We start from the raw sequence: 11,855 nt of genomic DNA on the forward strand, positions 1-11,855 counted from the left end.
CCTTACCAGCTCTGATATTCTGTCTTTTTGATAAAAGCCATTCTGACTGGGTGAGATGGTATCTCATTGTGGTTTTGATTTGCATTTCTCTGATGATTCATGATATTGAACATTTTTTCCTATACCCATTGGCCATTTGTATATTTTCTTTTAGGAAATGTCTATTCATATCTTTTTTCCCATATTTTAATCAGGACTTTTTTTTTTTTTTTTTTTGCTATGGAGTTGTTTGAGCTCCTTATATATGCTGGTTATTAATCCCTTGTCAATGGATAGTTTGCAAATATTTTCTTTCATTCTGTGAGTTGTCTTTCGGTTGTTTTTCTTGCTGTGTGTAAGCTTTTTAGCTTGATAAAGTTCCATTTGTTTATTTTTGCTTTGATTGTCTGTACTTTTGAGATCTTATGTAAAAATTCTTTGCCCAGACCAATGTTCTAGAGTGGTCCCTAAAGGTTTCTTCTAGAACTTTCATAACTACAGGTCTTAGACATAAGTCTTTAATCCATTTTTATTTGATTGCTGTATATGGTAAGAGATAGGAGTTTAGTTTCATTCTCCTGCATATGGATATCCAGTTGTCTCAGCACCATTTATTGAAGAGACTGTGCACTCCCCATTATATGCTCTGGTGCCTTTGTCAAAAATTAGTTCGCTGTAAATGTGTGGATTTATAGCTGGGTTCTCCATGCTGTTCCATTGGTCTGTGTGTCTTTTTTTAATGCTAATATCATGCTGATTTTGTTACTATGGCTTTGTAGTATATTTTGAAGCCAGATAGAGCTATGCCTTTGGCTTCATTCTTTTTCCTCAGGACTGCCTTGGCTATTCAGAGTCTTTTGTGGTTCCATATAAATTTTAGGATTGTTTTTCTATTTTTGTGAAGAATGTCATTAGTCTTTTCATAAGGATTGCACTGAATCTATAAATTGTTTTGGGTAGTATTGTGATTTTAACAATATTAACTCTTTCAATACATGAGCATGAAATATCTTTCCATTTTTTGGTGTGTGTTCTCTTTAACTTCTTTTTCCAGTATGTTATGATTTTTCTTGTATGGATAAATGAAATTACTTTCTTTATTTCTTTTTCAGATTGTTCACTGTTAGTATATATAAATGCTACCGATTTTTTTTTTTTTTTTTTTTTTTTTTTTTTGAGACAGGGTTTGGCTCTGTCACCCAGAATGGAGGGCAGTGGTGTGATCTCAGTTCACTGCAACCTCCACCTCTGGGGCTCAAGTGATCCACTCACTTCAGCCTCCCAAGTAACTGCAGGTGCATACCACCATTGCAAGGTAATTTTTATATTTTTTTGGTAGAGACAGGGTTTCACCATGTTGCCCAGGCTGGTTTTGAACTCCTGAACTCAAGCCATTTGCCTGCCTCTGCCTCCCAAAGTGCTGGGATTGTGAAGTGAGCTACCGTGCCCAGCACTACTGATTTTTTGATTTTGTATCCTGCAGTTTTACTGAATTTGTTCATTAGTTCTAATAGCTTTTGTGTGTATGTGTGTGTGTGTGTGTTTAGTTTTTTCTAAATATAAGATCATGTTATCTGTGTACAAGCCAGATTTGATTTCTTCCTTTCTAACTTGGATGTCCTTGATTTCTTTCTCTTGCCTAAATTCTCTCACCAGTACTTCCAGTATTATGTTGAATAAAAGCTGTCAAAGTGGGTATCTGTGTCTTGTTCCAGGTCTTAGAGAGAAGACTTTCCATTTTCCCCCATTCAGTATGATATCGGCTGTGGGTTTGTCATATCTGGTGAGTTATATTCCTTCTATACCTAGTTCATTGAAGCTTTTTTATCATAAAATGATGTTGAATTTTATCAAATGCTTTTTCAGCATCTATTAAAAAGATCATATGGTTTTCGTTCTTGGTTCTGTTAATGTGACAAATCACACATATTGATTTGCTTATGTTGAACCATTCTTGCATCCCTTGGACAAATCTCACTTGATCATAGTGAATGATCTTTTTAATGTGCTGTTGGATTCAGTTCGCTAGTATTTTGTTGAGGATTTTTGTGTCTATGTTCATCAGTGATATTGACCTGTAGTTTTTGTTGTTGTTGTTGTTGTTGTTGTTGTGTCCTTCTCTGGTTTGGGCCTCAGGACAATGTTGGTTTTGTAGAATAAGTTTGGGAGAATTCCCTCTTCGTCAATTGTTTTTGAAGACTTTGACTAGAATTAGTATTAGTTCTTTAAATATTTGGTAGAATTTAGCAGTGAAGCCATCAGGTCCTGGGGTTTTCTTTGAGATAAACTTTTTATTATGACTTTGGTCTCATTACTTGTTATTGGTTTATTGAGGTTTTCTATTTATTCACAATTCAGTCTTGGTAGGTTGCATGTATCTAGGAATTTACCCATTTCTTCTAGGTTTTTCAATTTGTTGGTGTATAATTGTTCATACTAGTCTGTAATGATTCTTTGTATTCTGTGATATCAGTTGTAATGTCCCCCTTTTCATTTCTAATTTTATTTATTTATTTCTTCTTTTTTCTTAGTCTAGCTAAAGGTTTGTTGACTTGATCTTTCAAAAAGCCAACTTTTTTTTTTGTTGGTCTTCTATATGGTTTTTTTTAGTCTCAATATTATTTATTTCTGCTATGATCTTTATTATTTCTTTCCTTCTATTAATTTTTGGTTGGTGTGAAAGTTAATAATGAGTGTCAACTTGATTGGATTGAAGGATGCAAAATATTGATCCTGGGTGTGTCATGAGGGTGTTGCTAAAAGAGATGAACATTCGAGTCAGTGGACTGGGAAAGGCAGACCCACCCTTAATCTGGGTGGGCATAATCTAATCAGCTGCCAGTGGGCTAGAATATAAGCAGGCAGAAAAATGTGAAAAAGAGAGACTGGCCTAGCCTCCCAGCCTACATCTTTCTCCTGTGCTAGATGCTTCCTGCCCTCTAACATTGCACTCCAAGTTCTTCAGTTTTGGAACTCAGACTGGGTCTCCTTGCTTCTCAGCCTGCAGACAGCCTATTGTGGGACCTTGTGATCATGTGGGTTAAAACTTAAAAAACTTATATACATAAGTTTATACATATATAAACTTATATACATACATTTTTAAATATATATATGTGTGCATCTATATACAAATATTCTATTAGTTCTGTCCCTCCAGAGAACCCTAATACAGTTGGTTCTTGCTTTTCTAGTTCCTTGAAGTGCATCATTAGATAAATTTATTTGATGTATATTTACTTTCTTGATGTAGACATTTCTTGCTATAAACCTCCTTCTTAGTATTGCTTTTGCTGTCTTATAGATTTAAATTTGTTATGTTTCCATTTTCATTTGTTTCAAGAAATTTTAATTTTTTCTTCTTAAGTTCTTCATTGTCATTCAGGAGCATGTTTCATTTTTATGTGTATGTGTAGTTTCCAATATTCCTCTTGTTATTGACTTCTAGCTTTATTCCATTGTGGTCAAAAACAATACTTGATATGATTTCTCCTTTTTTGAGTTTGTTGAGACTTGTTTTGTGGGCTAAAATATGGTAGACTCTGGAGAATGTTCCATGTACTGATTCAAAAGAATGTATACTCTGCAGCAGTTGGGTGAAATGCTCTGCAAATGTCAGTTAGGTCTATTTGGTCTAATGTGTAGTTTAATTCTGATGTTTCCTTGTTGATTGGCTGCCTGCATGACTTGTCCATTGAAGTCCCTTACTATTACTGAATTGCAGTCTATCTCTCCCTTGAGCTCCATTAGTATTTGCCTTATATACTTTGGTGCTCTGGTATTGGGTGCATAGATATTTATAATTGCTATAGCCTCTTGCCAAATTGACCCCTTTATTATTATATAGTGTCCTTATTTGTCTCTTTTTATAGTTTTTTACTTTATTTTATCTAAGTATAGCTACTCCTGGTTTTTTTTTTTTTTGGTTTTTACTTACATGAAATATCATTTTTCATCACTTCACTTTCAGTTTATGTGAGTCTTTATAGATGAGGTGGGATTCTTATAGTTGGATCTTGTTTCATTATCCAGTCATTTTATGTCTTCTAATTGAAGAATTAAATCCATTTACATTTAGTGTTATTATTGATAAGGGCTTACTACTGCTATTTTGCTGCATGTGTTCTCCTTTTTAAACTCCTTTCTTACTGTCTTCCTTTGTGGTTAAGTGATTGTTTTGGTAGTATGTTTTAATTTGTTGCTTTTTATTTTTAGTGTATCTATTATAGGTTTTTGCATTGTGGTCACCATGAGGCTTACAAAAAATATTTTATAGATATAACAAGTTATTTTAAAGGGATGACAATTTATCTTAGATCAGAAAAAAAGAATAGAAACAAAGAACAAACTAAAAAAACCTTCTATACTTTAACTCCAATACCCACCACATTTTGACTTTTCTTTTCTCAATCTAAATGTTTTTATATTGCCTATCTCTAAATAGGTTGCTATAGCTATTATTGTTTTTCATATACTTGCCTTATAGGTTTCCTACTAGAGTTTGAGTGGACTGCATACCATAATTATAGCACTGGAGTATTCTAGGGTTGTCTTTGTACTAGTGGGTTTTATACCGTCAAATGTTTTCTTCTGGCATGTTATTGTTTTTTTTTCTTTCAAATTGAAGAACTCCCTTTAGCATTTCTTGTAAGACAGGTCTGGTGGTTGTGAATTCTCTTAGCTTTTGTTTGTCTGGGAAGAGTTAATTTCTCTTTCATATTTGAAGAACAGCTTTTCCAAATATAGTACTCTTGGGTGGCAGGGTTTTTTTCAGAACATTGAAAATGTTGTTGCACACCCTCCTGGCCTGTATGGTTTTCGTTGATAAGTCTGTTGCCAGATGAACAGGAGTTTCTTTATATGTTACTTGCTTCTTTTCTCTTGCTGCTTTTAGGATCCTCTCTTTATTCTTGACGTTTGGGAGTTTGATTATTTTATGCTTTGATGAAGTCTTATTTGGGATGAATCTGTTTAGTACTCTCTGACCTTCCTCTACATGGATATTTCTATCTTTCTCAATTTTTGGAAAGCTTTCTGTTACTATTTATTTGAATACGCTTTCCATCCCTTGCTCTTGCTCAACTACCTCTTGAACAACAATACATTTTAGATTTGGTCATTTCCATGTTTTTTAGGTAATCTTTATTCCTGTTCAATCTTTTTTCTCTTTTGACTGTGTGATACTGAATAGCCTACCTTCAAGCCAACTGGTTCTTTCCTTTGCTTGATCTATTCTGCTGTTGAGAGCCTCTAATAAATTTTTCATTTCAGCAAATGTATTTCTCAGTTCCAAGATTTCTGTCCGATTTTTAAAATTATTATTTCAGTCTCTTTTTTAAATTTCTCTGATAAATTTTGGAATCACTTTTCTGTGTTATCCTGAAGGCCACTGTGTTTCCTTAAAATTGCTATTTTGAATTATTTGTCAGAGAGGTCGTGTATTGCCATCTTCTTAGGGCCTGTTACAGGTATCTTGCTTTGTCCAGTTAGGGAGGTTTTGGTTCCCTATTTGCTGTTGTTTTTTGTGGATATACATCTATGTCTTTGCATTGAAGGATTTGTTATTTATTCCAGTCTTTTCTGGCTCGTTTTGGTTTTTACTTGGTATATTTGCCTAGAGATTCCTTGTAATTTACTTGTTAATTTCTTATTTCCCCCACCACTAAGTTGCTGCCTCCTTTTTGATGCTAGATGATGCCTTAAGCACAGGTTTGCCTCAGCTCTAGCAAAGAATCAGAGTGCTGCGAGTCCCAAATGGAAGAAGTTTGGAAGAAGTCCCAGTGGGGATATCTTGCCAGTGTGGGAAGGCTGGCTAGAGGTTCATGCCCAAGGGACCTGTGGAAAGTACTTCCTACAGTTGGTGCTGCTCAACAGTCACTCTGATTTGGCATCTCCTTAGGCTTAATTACAGAACAGAGTTTCCTGGGCTAGGCAAGGTAGTCCCACCTCTCACCTTGTCTTTTGCTGTTTGCAGGGATATTTCTCTCTTTAGGCACTTGTGATGTTTTCTGTGGGTTGAGGCAGGTACAGGTCTCCTGCTAGGGAACTCAAGGTGATGGGGAAGCTGATTGTCTACCTCTATCTCACTTTTTCCAGGGTAGAAAATGTGAGTTGGGAGGAATTTTTCCCATGCTTCATGACAGGCAGATTGTGGGGAGCGGCATCGTGGATGTAGAAATCTGATTCTCTTAGTCTATTCCAGGCTTTTTCACTTGTCTGTGGCCCCCAGAACTGACTCAACCTCATATTTGAGTTCTGGGGTATTGCTGGTGATAATCTCTGCACTGTCTATTTGTTTTGAGTTTTCTGTGGACAGGAAAATGAAGCCAGTATGCCACCATTTTGGAACTGAAATTCTCCAAAGTATACATTTTAAGTCGCTATGATAAGCGACTCTTATAGGCCAAATTCTTTTAAACATGACAAGTCTTAAAAATCAAGTATCCACAGATTCTTTAACACAAAATATTAATATAAATACTAATTATACATCTTCCAGAGGTTGCACCTAGAAACTTTTTGGAGTGAATAAGACTGTCCATATAATTGCCCAATAGGACAGCAACCTTGCAGGCTTTGAAAGATTCTTACGCACCCATAGGAAATGATTACATCATTGTATGTAATTTGGGGAATTCCTTCCTAGATACTTGGCAAGCGATATTGGGTGAGAAGCTGACAGGACTCTTGTCTACGACCCTGACCAGTCCACACTGAGCTCTAGTTATACTTAATAATAGGAACTGAATGAAAAGAAAACAGTGGCTACACAGCTTGTTCCCGACTTTGAATCATATCATGACTCATTGTTTTTCCATCTACATGGAAGTTGGCAACCCCTACACAGACTGGCATACCACAAAGAGAGAGAGAGAGGGAGAGAGAGAGAGAGACACACACACACACACAGAGAGAGAGAGACAGAGAGAGACAGACAGACACGCGGAGTCTTGCTATGTCTTGCCCAGGCTGGAGTGCAGTGGTGCGATCTCAGCTCACTGCAGCCTCTGCCTCTCGGGTTCAAGCGATTCTCCTGTCGAAGCCTCCCAAGTAGCTGGGAACACAGGCCTGCACCACAATACCCAGCTAATTTCGTATTTTTAGTAGAGATGGGGTTTCACCACGTTGGCCAGGCTGGTTTCAAACTCCTGATCTCAGGTGATCCACCTGCCTCGGCTTCCCAAAGTGTTTAGATTAAGGTGTGAGCCAGGCTAAGATATTTTAACACATTTTCAAGGCGCTCCAAATAAGTTAGAACTTGATAAAATTCTGCTTTCTTTTCATATTCTTCTCTGAAGTGGTCTGAAAGGCCATATAACCCTTATAGATACTAAAATGATGCCAGTCACTCATGGTTTTGCTTGACTACGTGGGTGAAAATAGTGCACTATATTTCTTCATTCCCATCTTTAAATGAAGTCAGCTCTTGTGCGGTGGAGGCAAGATGTCAGTCAAGGGGCCTGGTCTAGGCTTCTCTCCCCTGAAGTCTTGTCTCTGCAATGACCACTTCAGATGTTTATACTCCATTCCTCCAGGCCTAGCCCATATTCTGAAAAGGCAAGGCAATCCACCACTCAACAAGTATTCATTGAGTGCCTGCCATGTTCTTAGTGATGAGAACAGTTTAGTGCATAAAAGAAAACAAAATCCCTGCCCCCATGGGATTTATATCCAGTTACACTTAGCAGATGTGTGTGAATCTGGAAGGATCTTTTCTATAGCCTGACAGAATTCTTACAACAGGTGAAAACTACTTGCCTTGTCTTCGAGAGTCTTGTGCATTTGGATCTATCCCTTAACAACTAACCTTGTCTATCATCCTCACAGTCTGGCCCTTTACTTCTGGGATAGTCCATTAGAGACTTGAGGAAAAGTTTCTTTTTCTTTCTTTTTCCATTTTTCCAAATTTAAATTCATGAAAAATATACAAGTTCTCAAAATTAAAAAACAACAGGATATTTTACCGACTTTCTGTTCTGAACTGACTTAAAATTTATGTTTCTAATCCCCAGACATATGAACTAAAAAGCCTGAAATAAATATAGATCAGTCATGTGAGCTGACATATGAAGCAGTCAGCTTTACTCTGAGGGGTTTTGGTTGATCTTTCAAGTTTCTAAAAGTATTTGGAAGTGGAAAGCACTGTTCTTCATATGAAATAAAAGGAAGAAAAAAGGACCTTACAGTCAGACTCATTGTCAAAAAACTAATATTAAGAGAAGCTGAAGCAATCAAACAAGAGCATTTGCAAATCACTTGTTGGAGGTAAAGCTGGAAGCCTGTGCAGTTCAGGAAAATGGAAGATGAGATGGCTGAGATCCCATGAACAGACCAGGCCCAATAGAAACTATAATAACAACAGAGCTCAGTTACAGGAATATTCGATGATGACAGAATTTTAAAGACATGCTTCTTCCTTTGTATTGACTAAAGATCTTCAGGTTGAAAGTGTCAGGATCTGCTTAATTGAATATCCTCTGTTGCAATATTCAAAATCATCAGGATACTTAGATCTCAGTGAAAAATTGATGGTTGAAGAATAACTGAAGTATTCATAAGGAAGCCTGAAGCTCCCTACACACCTTGAATTTCATGCTAAATAATCTACAAGTTCTGGAAAATGCTGCTTACTGTAGAAAAACTGACTAACCTTGATCTTGGTCAGCATATACTTGGTTCTTTACATATCACTTATCAATGTTCAGAAAGGGAAGAATAGTTGAACTTATCCAATACAAAAATTCACAATTTAACCAATTGTTTCCCAGATACGAGGCTTACTAGATGTGAGCATTGTAAACTTTTATTTAGCTGCAACTTAAAGAACTTTACATTTTCAGATATGTGTTGAAGACTCTCCCAGATGCTTTCTCCCTCTTTGAGAAGAAGCAGGAAAAGAAAACTTTCTCTAAAGGGCAACTTGACTCTTTTCACACACTGAAGACTTTGGAAGCTGGTGGCAACAACTTCATTTGCTCCTGAGAATTCCTCTCCTTCACTCAGGAGCAGCAAGCGCTGGCCAAAATTCTTATCGGTTGGCCAGAAAACTACCTGTGTGACTCTCCATCCCATGCGCACGGCCAACAGGTCCATGACGTCCGTCTCTTGGTGTTGGAGTGCCATAGGGCAGCACTGGTGTCTGGCATGTGCCGTGCCCTGTTCCTGCTGATCCTGCTCATGGGGGTCCTGTGCCACCGTTTCCAAGGCCTGTGGTACATGCAAATGATGTGGGCCTGGCTCCAGGCCAAAAGGAAGCCCAGGTAAGCTTGCAGCAGGGACATCTGCTATGATGCATTTGTTTCTCATAGTGAGCAAGATACCTACTGGGTGGAGAACCTTATGGTCCAGGAGCTGGAGAACTTCAATCCCCCCTTCAAGTTGTGTCTTCATAAGCGGGACTTCATTCCCGGCAAGTGGATCATTGACAATATCATTGACTCCACTGAAAAGAACCACAAAATGTTGTGTTTTCTGAAAACTTTGTGAAGAGTGAGTGGTGCAAGTATGAACTGGACTTCTCCCATTTCCGTCTTTTTGATGAGAACAATGATATTGCCATTCTCCTTCTTCTGGAGCCCATTGAGAAGCCATTTGCCTTAGTCAATCTGGGCTGCTATAGCACAAATGCCAATAGTCTGGGTAGTTTATAGATAACAGAAATTCATTTCTTACAGATCTAGAGGCTGGCAAGTCCAAGATCAAGATGTTGGCAGATTTGGTATCTGGTGAGGAATTCTTCCAGGCTCAAAGATAGCTGTCTTCTCACTGTATTCTTACATGGTGGAAGGGGTGAGGGAGCTGTCCGAAGTTTCTTTTGTAAGGGAACTAATCCTGTTCGGGAAGCTTCTGCCCTCATGACCTAATCACCCACCAACGGGCCCACCTCCAGTACCTCACACTGGGGGTTAGGATTTCAATAGCTGAATTTCAGGAGGACACACGCCTTCAGTCTATGGCTAGGATCATTCCCCAGCACTTCCGTTAAGCTTCAGAAGATAATTAACACCTAGACCTTTCTGGAATGGCCACTAATGAAGCTCAGCAGGAAGGGTTTTAGTTAAAGAAAAATTCTAGTTTTTAAAAGGAAGATATATACAACATGAAATATTCTCAGTTTTCAGAACTAGGTTCTATGTTAATTTAGAAGTTTACTACTATTATTTTGCATAGGCAGTATTTTTGAAATGTCTCCAAAAATTACAGACATAATGACATCTGTTCAGAGTAAAAAAATTTTGAAGAATGTATGTTCATGTATAAAGATCTGTAAAATAATGCAGGATTTCTGACATATTTTCATTAAGTGGTTTTTGGTGGATGAGTTTGTTATTATTTTATTTGACAATTACAAAATACTTTATGTGAAAAAGACATAGACTGTGTGTTTTGTTTTGTTTTTTCGAAACAGGGCCTCACTCTTATCTCCCAGCCTCAACCACCTGGACTCAAATAATCCTCCCACCTCAGCCTCCTGAGTAGCTGGGGCTACAGGCACAAACCACCATGCCTGGCTAATTTTTCAATTTTTGTAGAGATGGGGTCTCCCTATTTTGACCAGGCTGGTCTCAAACTCCTGGACTCAAGTGATCCTCCTGCCTTGGGTTCCCAAAGTGCTGAGATTACAGGTGTGAACCACTATGTTTGCCTTGTGTTTTCGGATAACTTTTGGATAACAGTTTAGGATTTCAGTTAGGTGCTCAAAACTATGAATCTATGCAATGAAAGTTACCCTTTCCCCAAATATTAATACATTTCATATGCCGTGTTGATTTTCTAACTTTAATCAACTTTTTTTTTCTTTTTTGGTAGAGAGTTATAGGAGGTGTTATATCTAGATACAGAAGGAGATTTGGAGTCTAACCTGGGATTTGCCACATGTTAACTGTGAGCCATGCAACTCTGGGTAAGTTCTCTAATCACTTTAACCAAAGGAATAATAATATCAGAATTATTTATTGCGTGTGTTATTGTAAGATTCAGATGAAATAATAGATGTGAAGGTGCTTTGAAAATGTCAAGAACTAGGCTGGGTGCGGTGGCTCACACCTGTAATCCCAGCACTTTGGGAGGCCTAGGCGGGTGGATCACATGGTGCCAGGAGTTCGAGACCAGCCTGGTCAACATGGCAAAAACCCGTCTCTACTAAAAATACAAAAGCTAGCCAGGCATGGTGGTGTACGCCTGTAATCCTACCTACCTGGAAGACTGAGGCAGAGATTTGCTTGAATCTGGGAGGTGGAGACTGTAGTGAGCCAAGATTGCACCACTGCACTCCAGTCTGGGTGACAAAACGAGACTCCATCTCAGGGGGAAAAAAAAAAAAAGAAAATGTCAAGAACTGAACAAGTATAAGGACTGTGAGTTGGATGTGCTAATAGCTTTGTGGACTGTGTACAACCACCTTCAGTATACGCAGAGGACACTGATAATAATTTGTGGCTAAATAAATGATTTCTACTTGACTTTCCCAGAATATTCTAATTGACTTTGGGATTATAGAGCAATAGCATCAAAATTCATCTTAGGCAGTTCAACTAAGGAAGAGAAATAGAGAAAAAAACAAGTTTTTAGTTTCAGGAGAAATAATTTGAAGGAAGTTTTCTTGTGTCAGAAATCATAAGGTAGAGAGCTGGAGATTTGGAATTAATAAGAAAGCATTTTCAGCCAGCTGGACAACCTGATGGTCAGGATAAAGAAAAATAGTAACATAGTGACCTGTATACAAAAACCTCTCAATTTCATGTTTATGTCTATTGATTAAGTTTCCCTGATGTTCCAACCATCAGAGAGGATTAGGGATGTGGAACAGAGTAGGAGAAGCAGCCCTGGATTTAAGGTAAAATTCTGGTTTCAACTCTCAGTTCTGTCATACGTAA

This window comes from Macaca mulatta, chromosome 5 (genome assembly GCF_049350105.2).
Source record: "Macaca mulatta isolate MMU2019108-1 chromosome 5, T2T-MMU8v2.0, whole genome shotgun sequence".
Taxonomy (NCBI): domain Eukaryota; kingdom Metazoa; phylum Chordata; class Mammalia; order Primates; family Cercopithecidae; genus Macaca; species Macaca mulatta.